The sequence below is a fragment of the Camelus bactrianus genome, chromosome 27 (genome assembly GCF_048773025.1).
Source record: "Camelus bactrianus isolate YW-2024 breed Bactrian camel chromosome 27, ASM4877302v1, whole genome shotgun sequence".
Classification (NCBI taxonomy): domain Eukaryota; kingdom Metazoa; phylum Chordata; class Mammalia; order Artiodactyla; family Camelidae; genus Camelus; species Camelus bactrianus.
This window is the reverse complement of record NC_133565.1, coordinates 6934732-6952474: the sequence shown is the minus strand read 5'-3', so window position 1 is coordinate 6952474 and position 17743 is coordinate 6934732.

Sequence of the window (17743 nt, the reverse complement as noted above, 5' to 3'; positions counted from 1 at the left end):
TTCACTGTAAAACCGAGTTGGAGCTAGTACCTCCCCATATATATGTATGGAGAGGAGTTTGCAACTGAAGAGAAAGTTTGTGTTCCCAACAAGGTAGGTGAAGGAAGGCTTTCACACACACATATCTCTCAGAACTGAGCATGTGGAGAGACGTTCGTTCATCTAGCACAAAGGGAACGGGTTGCAGGAGAAACTTTTACTCTGGTTTCTCAGTCTGTTTCCTAGTGCCGGTTTGAAGTTCCTGCAGTTTTCACTGTAAAACCGAGTTGGAGCTAGTACCTCCTCATATATATGTATGGAGTGGAGTTTGCAACTGAAGAGAAACTTTGTGTTCCCAACAAGCTAGGTGAAGGACGGCTTTCACACACACTTATCTCTCAGAACTGAGCATGTGGAGAGACGTTCGTTCATCTAGCACAAAGGGAACGGGTTGCAGGAGAAACTTTTACTCTGGTTTCTCAGTCTGTTTCCTAGTGCCGGTTTGAAGTTCCTGCAGTTTTCACTGTAAAACCGAGTTGGAGCTTGTACCTCCCATATATATGTATGGAGTGGAGTTTGCACCTGAAGAGAAACTTTGCGTTCAAACAAGCTAGGTGAAGGACGGCTTTCATACACACTTATCTCTCCGAACTGAGCATGTGGAGAGACGTTCGTTCATCTAGCACAAAGGGAACGGGTTGCAGGAGAAACTTTTACTCTGGTTTCTCGGTCTGTTTCCTAGTGCCGGTTTGAAGTTCCTGCAGTTTTCACTGTAAAACCGTGTTGGAGCTAGTACCTCCCCATATATATGTATGGAGAGGAGTTTGCCACTGAAGAGAAATTTTGTGTTCCCAACAAGCTAGGTGAAGGACGGCTTTCACACACACTTATCTCTCAGAACTGAGCATGTGGAGAGACGTTCGTTCATCTAGCACAAAGGGAACGGGTTGCAGGAGAAACTTTTACTCTGGTTTCCCAGTCTGTTTCCTAGTGCCGGTTTGAATTTCCTGCAGTTTTCACTGTAAAACCGAGTTGGGCTAGTACTTCCCCATATATATGTATGGAGTGGAGTTTGCACCTGAAGAGAAACTTTGTGTTCCCAACAAGCTAGGTGAAGGACGGCTTTCACACACACTTATCTCTCAGAACTGAGCATGTGGATAGACGTTCGTTCATCTAGCACAAAGGGAACGGGTTGCAGGAGAAACTTTTACTCTGGTTTCTCGGTCTGTTTCCTAGTGCCGGTTTGAAGTTCCTGCAGTTTTCACTGTAAAACCGAGTTGGAGCTTGTACATCCCATATATATGTATGGAGTGGAGTTTGCAACTGAAGAGAAACTTTGTGTTCCCAACAAGCTAGGTGAAGGAAGGCTTTCACACACACTTATCTCTCAGAACTTAGCATGTGGAGAGACGTTCGTTCATCTAGCACAAAGGGAACGGGTTGCAGGAGAAACTTTTACTCTGGTTTCTCAGTCTGTTTCCTAGTGCCGGTTTGAAGTTCCTGCAGTTTTCACTGTAAAACCGAGTTGGAGCTAGTACCTCCCCATATATATGTATTGAGAGGAGTTTGCCACTGAAGTGAAATTTTGTGTTCCCAACAAGCTAGGTGAAGGACGGCTTTCACACACACTTATCTCTCAGAACTGAGCATGTGGAGAGACGTTCGTTCATCTAGCACAAAGGGAACGGGTTGCAGGAGAAACTTTTACTCTGGTTTCTCAGTCTGTTTCCTAGTGCCGGTTTGAAGTTCCTGCAGTTTTCACTGTAAAACCGAGTTGGGGCTAGTACTTCCCCATATATATGTAAGGAGTGGAGTTTGCACCTGAAGAGAAACTTTGTGTTCCCAACAAGCTAGGTGAAGGACGGCTTTCACACACACTTATCTCTCAGAACTGAGCATGTGGAGAGACGTTCGTTCATCTAGCACAAAGGGAATGGTTTGCAGGAGAAACTTTTACTCTGGTTTCTCGGTCTGTTTCCTAGTGCCGGTTTGAAGTTCCTGCAGTTTTCACTGTAAAACCGATTTGGAGCTTGTACCTCCCATATATATGTATGGAGTGGAGTTTGCAACTGAAGAGAAACTTTGTGTTCCCAACAAGCTAGGTGAAGGAAGGCTTTCACACACACTTATCTCTCAGAACTGAGCATGTGGAGAGACGTTCGTTCATCTAGCACAAAGGGAACGGGTTGCAGGAGAAACTTTTACTCTGGTTTCTCAGTCTGTTTCCTAGTGCCGGTTTGAAGTTCCTGCAGTTTTCACTGTAAAACCGAGTTGGAGCTAGTACCTCCCCATATATATGTATGGAGAGGAGTTTGCAAGTGAAGAGAAACTTTGTGTTCCCAACAAGCTAGGTGAAGGACGGCTTTCACACACACTTATCTCTCAGAACTGAGCATGTGGAGAGACGTTCGTTCATCTAGCACAAAGGGAACGGGTTGCAGGAGAAACTTTTACTCTGGTTTCTCAGTCTGTTTCCTAGTGCCGGTTTGACGTTCCTGCAGTTTTCACTGTAAAACCGAGTTGGGGCTAGTACTTCCCCATATATATGTATGGAGTGGAGTTTGCACCTGAAGAGAAACTTTGTGTTCCCAAAAAGCTAGGTGAAGGACGGCTTTCACACACACTTATCTCTCAGAACTGAGCATGTGGAGAGACGTTCGTTCATCTAGCACAAAGGGAACGGGTTGCAGGAGAAACTTTTACTCTGGTTTCTCGGTCTGTTTCCTAGTGCCGGTTTGAAGTTCCTGCAGTTTTCACTGTAAAACCGAGTTGGAGCTTGTACCTCCCATATATATGTATGGAGTGGAGTTTGCAACTGAAGAGAAACTTTGTGTTCCCAACAAGCTAGGTGAAGGAAGGCTTTCACACACACTTATCTCTCAGAACTGAGCATGTGGAGAGACGTTCGTTCATCTAGCACAAAGGGAACGGGTTGCAGGAGAAACTTTTACTCTGGTTTCTCAGTCTGTTTCCTAGTGCCGGTTTGAAGTTCCTGCAGTTTTCACTGTAAAACCGAGTTGGAGCTAGTACCTCCCCATATATATGTATGGAGAGGAGTTTGCAAGTGAAGAGAAACTTTGTGTTCCCAACAAGCTAGGTGAAGGACGGCTTTCACACACACTTATCTCTCAGAACTGAGCATGTGGAGAGACGTTCGTTCATCTAGCACAAAGGGAACGGGTTGCAGGAGAAACTTTTACTCTGGTTTCTCAGTCTGTTTCCTAGTGCCGGTTTGAATTTCCTGCAGTTTTCACTGTAAAACCGAGTTGGGGCTAGTACTTCCCCATATATATGTATGGAGTGGAGTTTGCACCTGAAGAGAAACTTTGTGTTCCCAACAAGCTAGGTGAAGGACGGCTTTCACACACACTTATCTCTCAGAACTGAGCATGTGGAGAGACGTTCGTTCATCTAGCACAAAGGGAACGGGTTGCAGGAGAAACTTTTACTCTGGTTTCTCGGTCTGTTTCCTAGTGCCGGTTTGAAGTTCCTGCAGTTTTCACTGTAAAACCGAGTTGGAGCTAGTACCTCCTCATATATATGTATGGAGTGGAGTTTGCAACTGAAGAGAAACTTTGTGTTCCCAACAAGCTATGTGGAGGACGGCTTTCACACACACTTATCTCTCAGAACTGAGCATGTGGAGAGACGTTCGTTCATCTAGCACAAAGGGAACGGGTTGCAGGAGAAACTTTTACTCTGGTTTCTCAGTCTGTTTCCTACTGCCGGTTTGAAGTTCCTGCAGTTTTCACTGTAAAACCGAGTTGGAGCTAGTACCTCCCCATATATATGTATGGAGTGGAGTTTGCACCTGAAGAGAAACTTTGTGTTCCCAACAAGCTAGGTGAAGGACGGCTTTCACACACACTTATCTCTCAGAACTGAGCATGTGGAGAGACGTTCGTTCATCTAGCACAAAGGGAACGGGTTGCAGGAGAAACTTTTACTCTGGTTTCTCGGTCTGTTTCCTAGTGCCGGTTTGAAGTTCCTGCAGTTTTCACTGTAAAACCGAGTTGGAGCTTGTACCTCCCATATATATGTATGGAGTGGAGTTTGCAACTGAAGAGAAACTTTGTGTTCCCAACAAGCTAGGTGAAGGAAGGCTTTCACACACACTTATCTCTCAGAACTGAGCATGTGGAGAGACGTTCGTTCATCTAGCACAAAGGGAACGGGTTGCAGGAGAAACTTTTACTCTGGTTTCTCAGTCTGTTTCCTAGTGCCGGTTTGAAGTTCCTGCAGTTTTCACTGTAAAACCGATTTGGAGCTAGTACCTCCCCATATATATGTATGGAGAGGAATTTGCAAGTGAAGAGAAACTTTGTGTTCCCAACAAGCTAGGTGAAGGACGGCTTTCACACACACTTATCTCTCAGAACTGAGCATGTGGAGAGACGTTCGTTCATCTAGCACAAAGGGAACGGGTTGCAGGAGAAACTTTTACTCTGGTTTCTCAGTCTGTTTCCTAGTGCCGGTTTGAAGTTCCTGCAGTTTTCACTGTAAAACCGAGTTGGGGCTAGTACCTCCCCATATATATGTATGGAGTGGAGTTTGCACCTGAAGAGAAACTATGTGTTCAAACAAGCTAGGTGAAGGACGGCTTTCACACAAACTTATCTCTCAGAACTGAGCATGTGGAGAGACGTTCGTTCATCTAGCACAAAGGGAACGGGTTGCAGGAGAAACTTTTACTATGGGTTCTCGGTCTGTTTCCTAGTGCCGGTTTGAAGTTCCTTCAGTTTTCACTGTAAAACCGAGTTGGAGCTAGTACCTCCCCATATATATGTATGGAGAGGAGTTAGCAAGTGAAGAGAAACTTTGTGTTCCCAACAAGCTAGGTGAAGGACGGCTTTCACACACACTTATCTCTCAGAACTGAGCATGTGGAGAGACGTTCGTTCATCTAGCACAAAGGGAACGGGTTGCAGGAGAAACTTTTACTATGGGTTCTCGGTCTGTTTCCTAGTGCCGGTTTGAAGTTCCTTCAGTTTTCACTGTAAAACCGAGTTGGAGCTAGTACCTCCCCATATATATGTATGGAGAGGAGTTTGCAACTGAAGAGAAACTTTGTGTTCCCAACAAGCTAGGTGAAGGACGGCTTTCACACACACTTATCTCTCAGAACTGAGCATGTGGAGAGACGTTCGTTCATCTAGCACAAAGGGAACGGGTTGCAGGAGAAACTTTTACTCTGGTTTCTCAGTCTGTTTCCTAGTGCCGGTTTGAAGTTCCTGCAGTTTTCACTGTAAAACCGAGTTGGAGCTAGTACCTCCTCATATATATGTATGGAGTGGAGTTTGCAACTGAAGAGAAACTTTGTGTTCCCAACAAGCTAGGTGAAGGACGGCTTTCACACACACTTATCTCTCAGAACTGAGCATGTGGAGAGACGTTCGTTCATCTAGCACAAAGGGAACGGGTTGCAGGAGAAACTTTTACTCTGGTTTCTCAGTCTGTTTCCTAGTGCTGGATTGAAGTTCCTGCAGTTTTCACAGTAAAACCGAGTTGGAGCTAGTACCTCCCCATATATATGTATGGAGAGGAGTTTGCAACTGAAGAGAAAGTTTGTGTTCCCAACAAGGTAGGTGAAGGAAGGCTTTCACACACACATATCTCTCAGAACTGAGCATGTGGAGAGACGTTCGTTCATCTAGCACAAAGGGAACGGGTTGCAGGAGAAACTTTTACTCTGGTTTCTCAGTCTGTTTCCTAGTGCCGGTTTGAAGTTCCTGCAGTTTTCACTGTAAAACCGAGTTGGAGCTAGTACCTCCTCATATATATGTATGGAGTGGAGTTTGCAACTGAAGAGAAACTTTGTGTTCCCAACAAGCTAGGTGAAGGACGGCTTTCACACACACTTATCTCTCAGAACTGAGCATGTGGAGAGACGTTCGTTCATCTAGCACAAAGGGAACGGGTTGCAGGAGAAACTTTTACTCTGGTTTCTCAGTCTGTTTCCAAGTGCCGGTTTGAAGTTCCTGCAGTTTTCACTGTAAAACCGAGTTGGAGCTTGTACCTCCCATATATATGTATGGAGTGGAGTTTGCACCTGAAGAGAAACTTTGCGTTCAAACAAGCTAGGTGAAGGACGGCTTTCATACACACTTATCTCTCCGAACTGAGCATGTGGAGAGACGTTCGTTCATCTAGCACAAAGGGAACGGGTTGCAGGAGAAACTTTTACTCTGGTTTCTCGGTCTGTTTCCTAGTGCCGGTTTGAAGTTCCTGCAGTTTTCACTGTAAAACCGTGTTGGAGCTAGTACCTCCCCATATATATGTATGGAGAGGAGTTTGCCACTGAAGAGAAATTTTGTGTTCCCAACAAGCTAGGTGAAGGACGGCTTTCACACACACTTATCTCTCAGAACTGAGCATGTGGAGAGACGTTCGTTCATCTAGCACAAAGGGAACGGGTTGCAGGAGAAACTTTTACTCTGGTTTCTCAGTCTGTTTCCTAGTGCCGGTTTGAATTTCCTGCAGTTTTCACTGTAAAACCGAGTTGGGGCTAGTACTTCCCCATATATATGTATGGAGTGGAGTTTGCACCTGAAGAGAAACTTTGTGTTCCCAACAAGCTAGGTGAAGGAAGGCTTTCACACACACTTATCTCTCAGAACTGAGCATGTGGAGAGACGTTCGTTCATCTAGCACAAAGGGAACGGGTTGCAGGAGAAACTTTTACTCTGGTTTCTCAGTCTGTTTCCTAGTGCCGGTTTGAAGTTCCTGCAGTTTTCACTGTAAAACCGAGTTGGAGCTAGTACCTCCCCATATATATGTATGGAGAGGAGTTTGCAAGTGAAGAGAAACTTTGTGTTCCCAACAAGCTAGGTGAAGGACGGCTTTCACACACACTTATCTCTCAGAACTGAGCATGTGGAGAGACGTTCGTTCATCTAGCACAAAGGGAACGGGTTGCAGGAGAAACTTTTACTCTGGTTTCTCAGTCTGTTTCCTAGTGCCGGTTTGACGTTCCTGCAGTTTTCACTGTAAAACCGAGTTGGGGCTAGTACTTCCCCATATATATGTATGGAGTGGAGTTTGCACCTGAAGAGAAACTTTGTGTTCCCAAAAAGCTAGGTGAAGGACGGCTTTCACACACACTTATCTCTCAGAACTGAGCATGTGGAGAGACGTTCGTTCATCTAGCACAAAGGGAACGGGTTGCAGGAGAAACTTTTACTCTGGTTTCTCGGTCTGTTTCCTAGTGCCGGTTTGAAGTTCCTGCAGTTTTCACTGTAAAACCGAGTTGGAGCTTGTACCTCCCATATATATGTATGGAGTGGAGTTTGCAACTGAAGAGAAACTTTGTGTTCCCAACAAGCTAGGTGAAGGAAGGCTTTCACACACACTTATCTCTCAGAACTGAGCATGTGGAGAGACGTTCGTTCATCTAGCACAAAGGGAACGGGTTGCAGGAGAAACTTTTACTCTGGTTTCTCAGTCTGTTTCCTAGTGCCGGTTTGAAGTTCCTGCAGTTTTCACTGTAAAACCGAGTTGGAGCTAGTACCTCCCCATATATATGTATGGAGAGGAGTTTGCAAGTGAAGAGAAACTTTGTGTTCCCAACAAGCTAGGTGAAGGACGGCTTTCACACACACTTATCTCTCAGAACTGAGCATGTGGAGAGACGTTCGTTCATCTAGCACAAAGGGAACGGGTTGCAGGAGAAACTTTTACTCTGGTTTCTCAGTCTGTTTCCTAGTGCCGGTTTGAATTTCCTGCAGTTTTCACTGTAAAACCGAGTTGGGGCTAGTACTTCCCCATATATATGTATGGAGTGGAGTTTGCACCTGAAGAGAAACTTTGTGTTCCCAACAAGCTAGGTGAAGGACGGCTTTCACACACACTTATCTCTCAGAACTGAGCATGTGGAGAGACGTTCGTTCATCTAGCACAAAGGGAACGGGTTGCAGGAGAAACTTTTACTCTGGTTTCTCGGTCTGTTTCCTAGTGCCGGTTTGAAGTTCCTGCAGTTTTCACTGTAAAACCGAGTTGGAGCTAGTACCTCCTCATATATATGTATGGAGTGGAGTTTGCAACTGAAGAGAAACTTTGTGTTCCCAACAAGCTATGTGGAGGACGGCTTTCACACACACTTATCTCTCAGAACTGAGCATGTGGAGAGACGTTCGTTCATCTAGCACAAAGGGAACGGGTTGCAGGAGAAACTTTTACTCTGGTTTCTCAGTCTGTTTCCTACTGCCGGTTTGAAGTTCCTGCAGTTTTCACTGTAAAACCGAGTTGGAGCTAGTACCTCCCCATATATATGTATGGAGTGGAGTTTGCACCTGAAGAGAAACTTTGTGTTCCCAACAAGCTAGGTGAAGGACGGCTTTCACACACACTTATCTCTCAGAACTGAGCATGTGGAGAGACGTTCGTTCATCTAGCACAAAGGGAACGGGTTGCAGGAGAAACTTTTACTCTGGTTTCTCGGTCTGTTTCCTAGTGCCGGTTTGAAGTTCCTGCAGTTTTCACTGTAAAACCGAGTTGGAGCTTGTACCTCCCATATATATGTATGGAGTGGAGTTTGCAACTGAAGAGAAACTTTGTGTTCCCAACAAGCTAGGTGAAGGAAGGCTTTCACACACACTTATCTCTCAGAACTGAGCATGTGGAGAGACGTTCGTTCATCTAGCACAAAGGGAACGGGTTGCAGGAGAAACTTTTACTCTGGTTTCTCAGTCTGTTTCCTAGTGCCGGTTTGAAGTTCCTGCAGTTTTCACTGTAAAACCGATTTGGAGCTAGTACCTCCCCATATATATGTATGGAGAGGAATTTGCAAGTGAAGAGAAACTTTGTGTTCCCAACAAGCTAGGTGAAGGACGGCTTTCACACACACTTATCTCTCAGAACTGAGCATGTGGAGAGACGTTCGTTCATCTAGCACAAAGGGAACGGGTTGCAGGAGAAACTTTTACTCTGGTTTCTCAGTCTGTTTCCTAGTGCCGGTTTGAAGTTCCTGCAGTTTTCACTGTAAAACCGAGTTGGGGCTAGTACCTCCCCATATATATGTATGGAGTGGAGTTTGCACCTGAAGAGAAACTATGTGTTCAAACAAGCTAGGTGAAGGACGGCTTTCACACAAACTTATCTCTCAGAACTGAGCATGTGGAGAGACGTTCGTTCATCTAGCACAAAGGGAACGGGTTGCAGGAGAAACTTTTACTATGGGTTCTCGGTCTGTTTCCTAGTGCCGGTTTGAAGTTCCTTCAGTTTTCACTGTAAAACCGAGTTGGAGCTAGTACCTCCCCATATATATGTATGGAGAGGAGTTAGCAAGTGAAGAGAAACTTTGTGTTCCCAACAAGCTAGGTGAAGGACGGCTTTCACACACACTTATCTCTCAGAACTGAGCATGTGGAGAGACGTTCGTTCATCTAGCACAAAGGGAACGGGTTGCAGGAGAAACTTTTACTATGGGTTCTCGGTCTGTTTCCTAGTGCCGGTTTGAAGTTCCTTCAGTTTTCACTGTAAAACCGAGTTGGAGCTAGTACCTCCCCATATATATGTATGGAGAGGAGTTTGCAACTGAAGAGAAACTTTGTGTTCCCAACAAGCTAGGTGAAGGACGGCTTTCACACACACTTATCTCTCAGAACTGAGCATGTGGAGAGACGTTCGTTCATCTAGCACAAAGGGAACGGGTTGCAGGAGAAACTTTTACTCTGGTTTCTCAGTCTGTTTCCTAGTGCCGGTTTGAAGTTCCTGCAGTTTTCACTGTAAAACCGAGTTGGAGCTAGTACCTCCTCATATATATGTATGGAGTGGAGTTTGCAACTGAAGAGAAACTTTGTGTTCCCAACAAGCTAGGTGAAGGACGGCTTTCACACACACTTATCTCTCAGAACTGAGCATGTGGAGAGACGTTCGTTCATCTAGCACAAAGGGAACGGGTTGCAGGAGAAACTTTTACTCTGGTTTCTCAGTCTGTTTCCTAGTGCTGGATTGAAGTTCCTGCAGTTTTCACAGTAAAACCGAGTTGGAGCTAGTACCTCCCCATATATATGTATGGAGAGGAGTTTGCAACTGAAGAGAAAGTTTGTGTTCCCAACAAGGTAGGTGAAGGAAGGCTTTCACACACACATATCTCTCAGAACTGAGCATGTGGAGAGACGTTCGTTCATCTAGCACAAAGGGAACGGGTTGCAGGAGAAACTTTTACTCTGGTTTCTCAGTCTGTTTCCTAGTGCCGGTTTGAAGTTCCTGCAGTTTTCACTGTAAAACCGAGTTGGAGCTAGTACCTCCTCATATATATGTATGGAGTGGAGTTTGCAACTGAAGAGAAACTTTGTGTTCCCAACAAGCTAGGTGAAGGACGGCTTTCACACACACTTATCTCTCAGAACTGAGCATGTGGAGAGACGTTCGTTCATCTAGCACAAAGGGAACGGGTTGCAGGAGAAACTTTTACTCTGGTTTCTCAGTCTGTTTCCAAGTGCCGGTTTGAAGTTCCTGCAGTTTTCACTGTAAAACCGAGTTGGAGCTTGTACCTCCCATATATATGTATGGAGTGGAGTTTGCACCTGAAGAGAAACTTTGCGTTCAAACAAGCTAGGTGAAGGACGGCTTTCATACACACTTATCTCTCCGAACTGAGCATGTGGAGAGACGTTCGTTCATCTAGCACAAAGGGAACGGGTTGCAGGAGAAACTTTTACTCTGGTTTCTCGGTCTGTTTCCTAGTGCCGGTTTGAAGTTCCTGCAGTTTTCACTGTAAAACCGTGTTGGAGCTAGTACCTCCCCATATATATGTATGGAGAGGAGTTTGCCACTGAAGAGAAATTTTGTGTTCCCAACAAGCTAGGTGAAGGACGGCTTTCACACACACTTATCTCTCAGAACTGAGCATGTGGAGAGACGTTCGTTCATCTAGCACAAAGGGAACGGGTTGCAGGAGAAACTTTTACTCTGGTTTCTCAGTCTGTTTCCTAGTGCCGGTTTGAATTTCCTGCAGTTTTCACTGTAAAACCGAGTTGGGGCTAGTACTTCCCCATATATATGTATGGAGTGGAGTTTGCACCTGAAGAGAAACTTTGTGTTCCCAACAAGCTAGGTGAAGGACGGCTTTCACACACACTTATCTCTCAGAACTGAGCATGTGGATAGACGTTCGTTCATCTAGCACAAAGGGAACGGGTTGCAGGAGAAACTTTTACTCTGGTTTCTCGGTCTGTTTCCTAGTGCCGGTTTGAAGTTCCTGCAGTTTTCACTGTAAAACCGAGTTGGAGCTTGTACATCCCATATATATGTATGGAGTGGAGTTTGCAACTGAAGAGAAACTTTGTGTTCCCAACAAGCTAGGTGAAGGAAGGCTTTCACACACACTTATCTCTCAGAACTTAGCATGTGGAGAGACGTTCGTTCATCTAGCACAAAGGGAACGGGTTGCAGGAGAAACTTTTACTCTGGTTTCTCAGTCTGTTTCCTAGTGCCGGTTTGAAGTTCCTGCAGTTTTCACTGTAAAACCGAGTTGGAGCTAGTACCTCCCCATATATATGTATTGAGAGGAGTTTGCCACTGAAGTGAAATTTTGTGTTCCCAACAAGCTAGGTGAAGGACGGCTTTCACACACACTTATCTCTCAGAACTGAGCATGTGGAGAGACGTTCGTTCATCTAGCACAAAGGGAACGGGTTGCAGGAGAAACTTTTACTCTGGTTTCTCAGTCTGTTTCCTAGTGCCGGTTTGAAGTTCCTGCAGTTTTCACTGTAAAACCGAGTTGGGGCTAGTACTTCCCCATATATATGTAAGGAGTGGAGTTTGCACCTGAAGAGAAACTTTGTGTTCCCAACAAGCTAGGTGAAGGACGGCTTTCACACACACTTATCTCTCAGAACTGAGCATGTGGAGAGACGTTCGTTCATCTAGCACAAAGGGAACGGGTTGCAGGAGAAACTTTTACTCTGGTTTCTCGGTCTGTTTCCTAGTGCCGGTTTGAAGTTCCTGCAGTTTTCACTGTAAAACCGAGTTGGAGCTTGTACCTCCCATATATATGTATGGAGTGGAGTTTGCAACTGAAGAGAAACTTTGTGTTCCCAACAAGCTAGGTGAAGGAAGGCTTTCACACACACTTATCTCTCAGAACTGAGCATGTGGAGAGACGTTCGTTCATCTAGCACAAAGGGAACGGGTTGCAGGAGAAACTTTTACTCTGGTTTCTCAGTCTGTTTCCTAGTGCCGGTTTGAAGTTCCTGCAGTTTTCACTGTAAAACCGAGTTGGAGCTAGTACCTCCCCATATATATGTATGGAGAGGAGTTTGCAAGTGAAGAGAAACTTTGTGTTCCCAACAAGCTAGGTGAAGGACGGCTTTCACACACACTTATCTCTCAGAACTGAGCATGTGGAGAGACGTTCGTTCATCTAGCACAAAGGGAACGGGTTGCAGGAGAAACTTTTACTCTGGTTTCTCAGTCTGTTTCCTAGTGCCGGTTTGAAGTTCCTGCAGTTTTCACTGTAAAACCGAGTTGGGGCTAGTACTTCCCCATATATATGTATGGAGTGGAGTTTGCACCTGAAGAGAAACTTTGTGTTCCCAAAAAGCTAGGTGAAGGACGGCTTTCACACACACTTATCTCTCAGAACTGAGCATGTGGAGAGACGTTCGTTCATCTAGCACAAAGGGAACGGGTTGCAGGAGAAACTTTTACTCTGGTTTCTCGGTCTGTTTCCTAGTGCCGGTTTGAAGTTCCTGCAGTTTTCACTGTAAAACCGAGTTGGAGCTTGTACCTCCCATATATATGTATGGAGTGGAGTTTGCAACTGAAGAGAAACTTTGTGTTCCCAACAAGCTAGGTGAAGGAAGGCTTTCACACACACTTATCTCTCAGAACTGAGCATGTGGAGAGACGTTCGTTCATCTAGCACAAAGGGAACGGGTTGCAGGAGAAACTTTTACTCTGGTTTCTCAGTCTGTTTCCTAGTGCCGGTTTGAAGTTCCTGCAGTTTTCACTGTAAAACCGAGTTGGGGCTAGTACCTCCCCATATATATGTATGGAGAGGAGTTTGCAAGTGAAGAGAAACTTTGTGTTCCCAACAAGCTAGGTGAAGGACGGCTTTCACACACACTTATCTCTCAGAACTGAGCATGTGGAGAGACGTTCGTTCATCTAGCACAAAGGGAACGGGTTGCAGGAGAAACTTTTACTCTGGTTTCTCAGTCTGTTTCCTAGTGCCGGTTTGAATTTCCTGCAGTTTTCACTGTAAAACCGAGTTGGGGCTAGTACTTCCCCATATATATGTATGGAGTGGAGTTTGCACCTGAAGAGAAACTTTGTGTTCCCAACAAGCTAGGTGAAGGACGGCTTTCACACACACTTATCTCTCAGAACTGAGCATGTGGAGAGACGTTCGTTCATCTAGCACAAAGGGAACGGGTTGCAGGAGAAACTTTTACTCTGGTTTCTCGGTCTGTTTCCTAGTGCCGGTTTGAAGTTCCTGCAGTTTTCACTGTAAAACCGAGTTGGAGCTTGTACATCCCATATATATGTATGGAGTGGAGTTTGCAACTGAAGAGAAACTTTGTGTTCCCAACAAGCTAGGTGAAGGAAGGCTTTCACACACACTTATCTCTCAGAACTTAGCATGTGGAGAGACGTTCGTTCATCTAGCACAAAGGGAACGGGTTGCAGGAGAAACTTTTACTCTGGTTTCTCAGTCTGTTTCCTAGTGCCGGTTTGACGTTCCTGCAGTTTTCACTGTAAAACCGAGTTGGAGCTAGTACCTCCCCATATATATGTATTGAGAGGAGTTTGCCACTGAAGAGAAATTTTGTGTTCCCAACAAGCTAGGTGAAGGACGGCTTTCACACACACTTATCTCTCAGAACTGAGCATGTGGAGAGACGTTCGTTCATCTAGCACAAAGGGAACGGGTTGCAGGAGAAACTTTTACTCTGGTTTCTCAGTCTGTTTCCTAGTGCCGGTTTGAAGTTCCTGCAGTTTTCACTGTAAAACCGAGTTGGGGCTAGTACTTCCCCATATATATGTATGGAGTGGAGTTTGCACCTGAAGAGAAACTTTGTGTTCCCAACAAGCTAGGTGAAGGACGGCTTTCACACACACTTATCTCTCAGAACTGAGCATGTGGAGAGACGTTCGTTCATCTAGCACAAAGGGAACGGGATGCAGGAGAAACTTTTACTCTGGTTTCTCGGTCTGTTTCCTAGTGCCGGTTTGAAGTTCCTGCAGTTTTCACTGTAAAACCGAGTTGGAGCTTGTACCTCCCATATATATGTATGGAGTGGAGTTTGCAACTGAAGAGAAACTTTGTGTTCCCAACAAGCTAGGTGAAGGAAGGCTTTCACACACACTTATCTCTCAGAACTGAGCATGTGGAGAGACGTTCGTTCATCTAGCACAAAGGGAACGGGTTGCAGGAGAAACTTTTACTCTGGTTTCTCAGTCTGTTTCCTAGTGCCGGTTTGAAGTTCCTGCAGTTTTCACTGTAAAACCGAGTTGGAGCTAGTACCTCCCCATATATATGTATGGAGAGGAGTTTGCAAGTGAAGAGAAACTTTGTGTTCCCAACAAGCTAGGTGAAGGACGGCTTTCACACACACTTATCTCTCAGAACTGAGCATGTGGAGAGACGTTCGTTCATCTAGCACAAAGGGAACGGGTTGCAGGAGAAACTTTTACTCTGGTTTCTCAGTCTGTTTCCTAGTGCCGGTTTGAAGTTCCTGCAGTTTTCACTGTAAAACCGAGTTGGGGCTAGTACCTCCCCATATATATGTATGGAGTGGAGTTTGCACCTGAAGAGAAACTTTGTGTTCAAACAAGCTAGGTGAAGGACGGCTTTCACACAAACTTATCTCTCAGAACTGAGCATGTGGAGAGACGTTCGTTCATCTAGCACAAAGGGAACGGGTTGCAGGAGAAACTTTTACTATGGGTTCTCGGTCTGTTTCCTAGTGCCGGTTTGAAGTTCCTTCAGTTTTCACTGTAAAACCGAGTTGGAGCTAGTACCTCCCCATATATATGTATGGAGAGGAGTTTGCAACTGAAGAGAAACTTTGTGTTCCCAACAAGCTAGGTGAAGGACGGCTTTCACACACACGTATCTCTCAGAACTGAGCATGTGGAGAGACGTTCGTTCATCTAGCACAAAGGGAACGGGTTGCAGGAGAAACTTTTACTCTGGTTTCTCAGTCTGTTTCCTAGTGCCGGTTTGAAGTTCCTGCAGTTTTCACTGTAAAACCGAGTTGGAGCTAGTACCTCCTCATATATATGTATGGAGTGGAGTTTGCAACTGAAGAGAAACTTTGTGTTCCCAACAAGCTAGGTGAAGGACGGCTTTCACACACACTTATCTCTCAGAACTGAGCATGTGGAGAGACGTTCGTTCATCTAGCACAAAGGGAACGGGTTGCAGGAGAAACTTTTACTCTGGTTTCTCAGTCTGTTTCCTAGTGCTGGATTGAAGTTCCTGCAGTTTTCACAGTAAAACCGAGTTGGAGCTAGTACCTCCCCATATATATGTATGGAGAGGAGTTTGCAACTGAAGAGAAAGTTTGTGTTCCCAACAAGCTAGGTGAAGGACGGCTTTCACACACACATATCTCTCAGAACTGAGCATGTGGAGAGACGTTCGTTCATCTAGCACAAAGGGAACGGGTTGCAGGAGAAACTTTTACTCTGGTTTCTCAGTCTGTTTCCTAGTGCCGGTTTGAAGTTCCTGCAGTTTTCACTGTAAAACCGAGTTGGAGCTAGTACCTCCTCATATATATGTATGGAGTGGAGTTTGCAACTGAAGAGAAACTTTGTGTTCCCAACAAGCTAGGTGAAGGACGGCTTTCACACACACTTATCTCTCAGAACTGAGCATGTGGAGAGACGTTCGTTCATCTAGCACAAAGGGAACGGGTTGCAGGAGAAACTTTTACTCTGGTTTCTCAGTCTGTTTCCTAGTGCCGGTTTGAAGTTCCTGCAGTTTTCACTGTAAAACCGAGTTGGAGCTTGTACCTCCCATATATATGTATGGAGTGGAGTTTGCACATGAAGAGAAACTTTGCGTTCAAACAAGCTAGGTGAAGGACGGCTTTCACACACACTTATCTCTCAGAACTGAGCATGTGGAGAGACGTTCGTTCATCTAGCACAAAGGGAACGGGTTGCAGGAGAAACTTTTACTCTGGTTTCTCGGTCTGTTTCCTAGTGCCGGTTTGAAGTTCCTGCAGTTTTCACTGTAAAACCGTGTTGGAGCTAGTACTTCCCCATATATATGTATGGAGAGGAGTTTGCCACTGAAGAGAAATTTTGTGTTCCCAACAAGCTAGGTGAAGGACGGCTTTCACACACACTTATCTCTCAGAACTGAGCATGTGGAGAGACGTTCGTTCATCTAGCACAAAGGGAACGGGTTGCAGGAGAAACTTTTACTCTGGTTTCTCAGTCTGTTTCCTAGTGCCGGTTTGAATTTCCTGCAGTTTTCACTGTAAAACCGAGTTGGGGCTAGTACTTCCCCATATATATGTATGGAGTGGAGTTTGCACCTGAAGAGAAACTTTGTGTTCCCAACAAGCTAGGTGAAGGACGGCTTTCACACACACTTATCTCTCAGAACTGAGCATGTGGAGAGACGTTCGTTCATCTAGCACAAAGGGAACGGGTTGCAGGAGAAACTTTTACTCTGGTTTCTCGGTCTGTTTCCTAGTGCCGGTTTGAAGTTCCTGCAGTTTTCACTGTAAAACCGAGTTGGAGCTTGTACCTCCCATATATATGTATGGAGTGGAGTTTGCAACTGAAGAGAAACTTTGTGTTCCCAACAAGCTAGGTGAAGGAAGGCTTTCACACACACTTATCTCTCAGAACTGAGCATGTGGAGAGACTTTCGTTCATCTAGCACAAAGGGAACGGGTTGCAGGAGAAACTTTTACTCTGGTTTCTCAGTCTGTTTCCTAGTGCCGGTTTGAAGTTCCTGCAGTTTTCACTGTAAAACCGATTTGGAGCTAGTACCTCCCCATATATATGTATGGAGAGGAGTTTGCAAGTGAAGAGAAACTTTGTGTTCCCAACAAGCTAGGTGAAGGACGGCTTTCACACACACTTATCTCTCAGAACTGAGCATGTGGAGAGACGTTCGTTCATCTAGCACAAAGGGAACGGTTTGCAGGAGAAACTTTTACTCTGGTTTCTCAGTCTGTTTCCTAGTGCCGGTTTGAAGTTCCTGCAGTTTTCACTGTAAAACCGAGTTGGGGCTAGTACCTCCCCATATATATGTATGGAGTGGAGTTTGCAACTGAAGAGAAACTTTGTGTTCCCAACAAGCTAGGTGAAGGAAGGCTTTCACACACACTTATCTCTCAGAACTGAGCATGTGGAGAGACGTTCGTTCATCTAGCACAAAGGGAACGGGTTGCAGGAGAAACTTTTACTCTGGTTTCTCAGTCTGTTTCCTAGTGCCGGTTTGAAGTTCCTGCAGTTTTCACTGTAAAACCGAGTTGGAGCTAGTACCTCCCCATATATATGTATGGAGAGGAGTTTGCAAGTGAAGAGAAACTTTGTGTTCCCAACAAGCTAGGTGAAGGACGGCTTTCACACACACTTATCTCTCAGAACTGAGCATGTGGAGAGACGTTCGTTCATCTAGCACAAAGGGAACGGGTTGCAGGAGAAACTTTTACTCTGGTTTCTCAGTCTGTTTCCTAGTGCCGGTTTGAAGTTCCTGCAGTTTTCACTGTAAAACCGAGTTGGGGCTAGTACCTCCCCATATATATGTATGGAGTGGAGTTTGCACCTGAAGAGAAACTTTGTGTTCAAA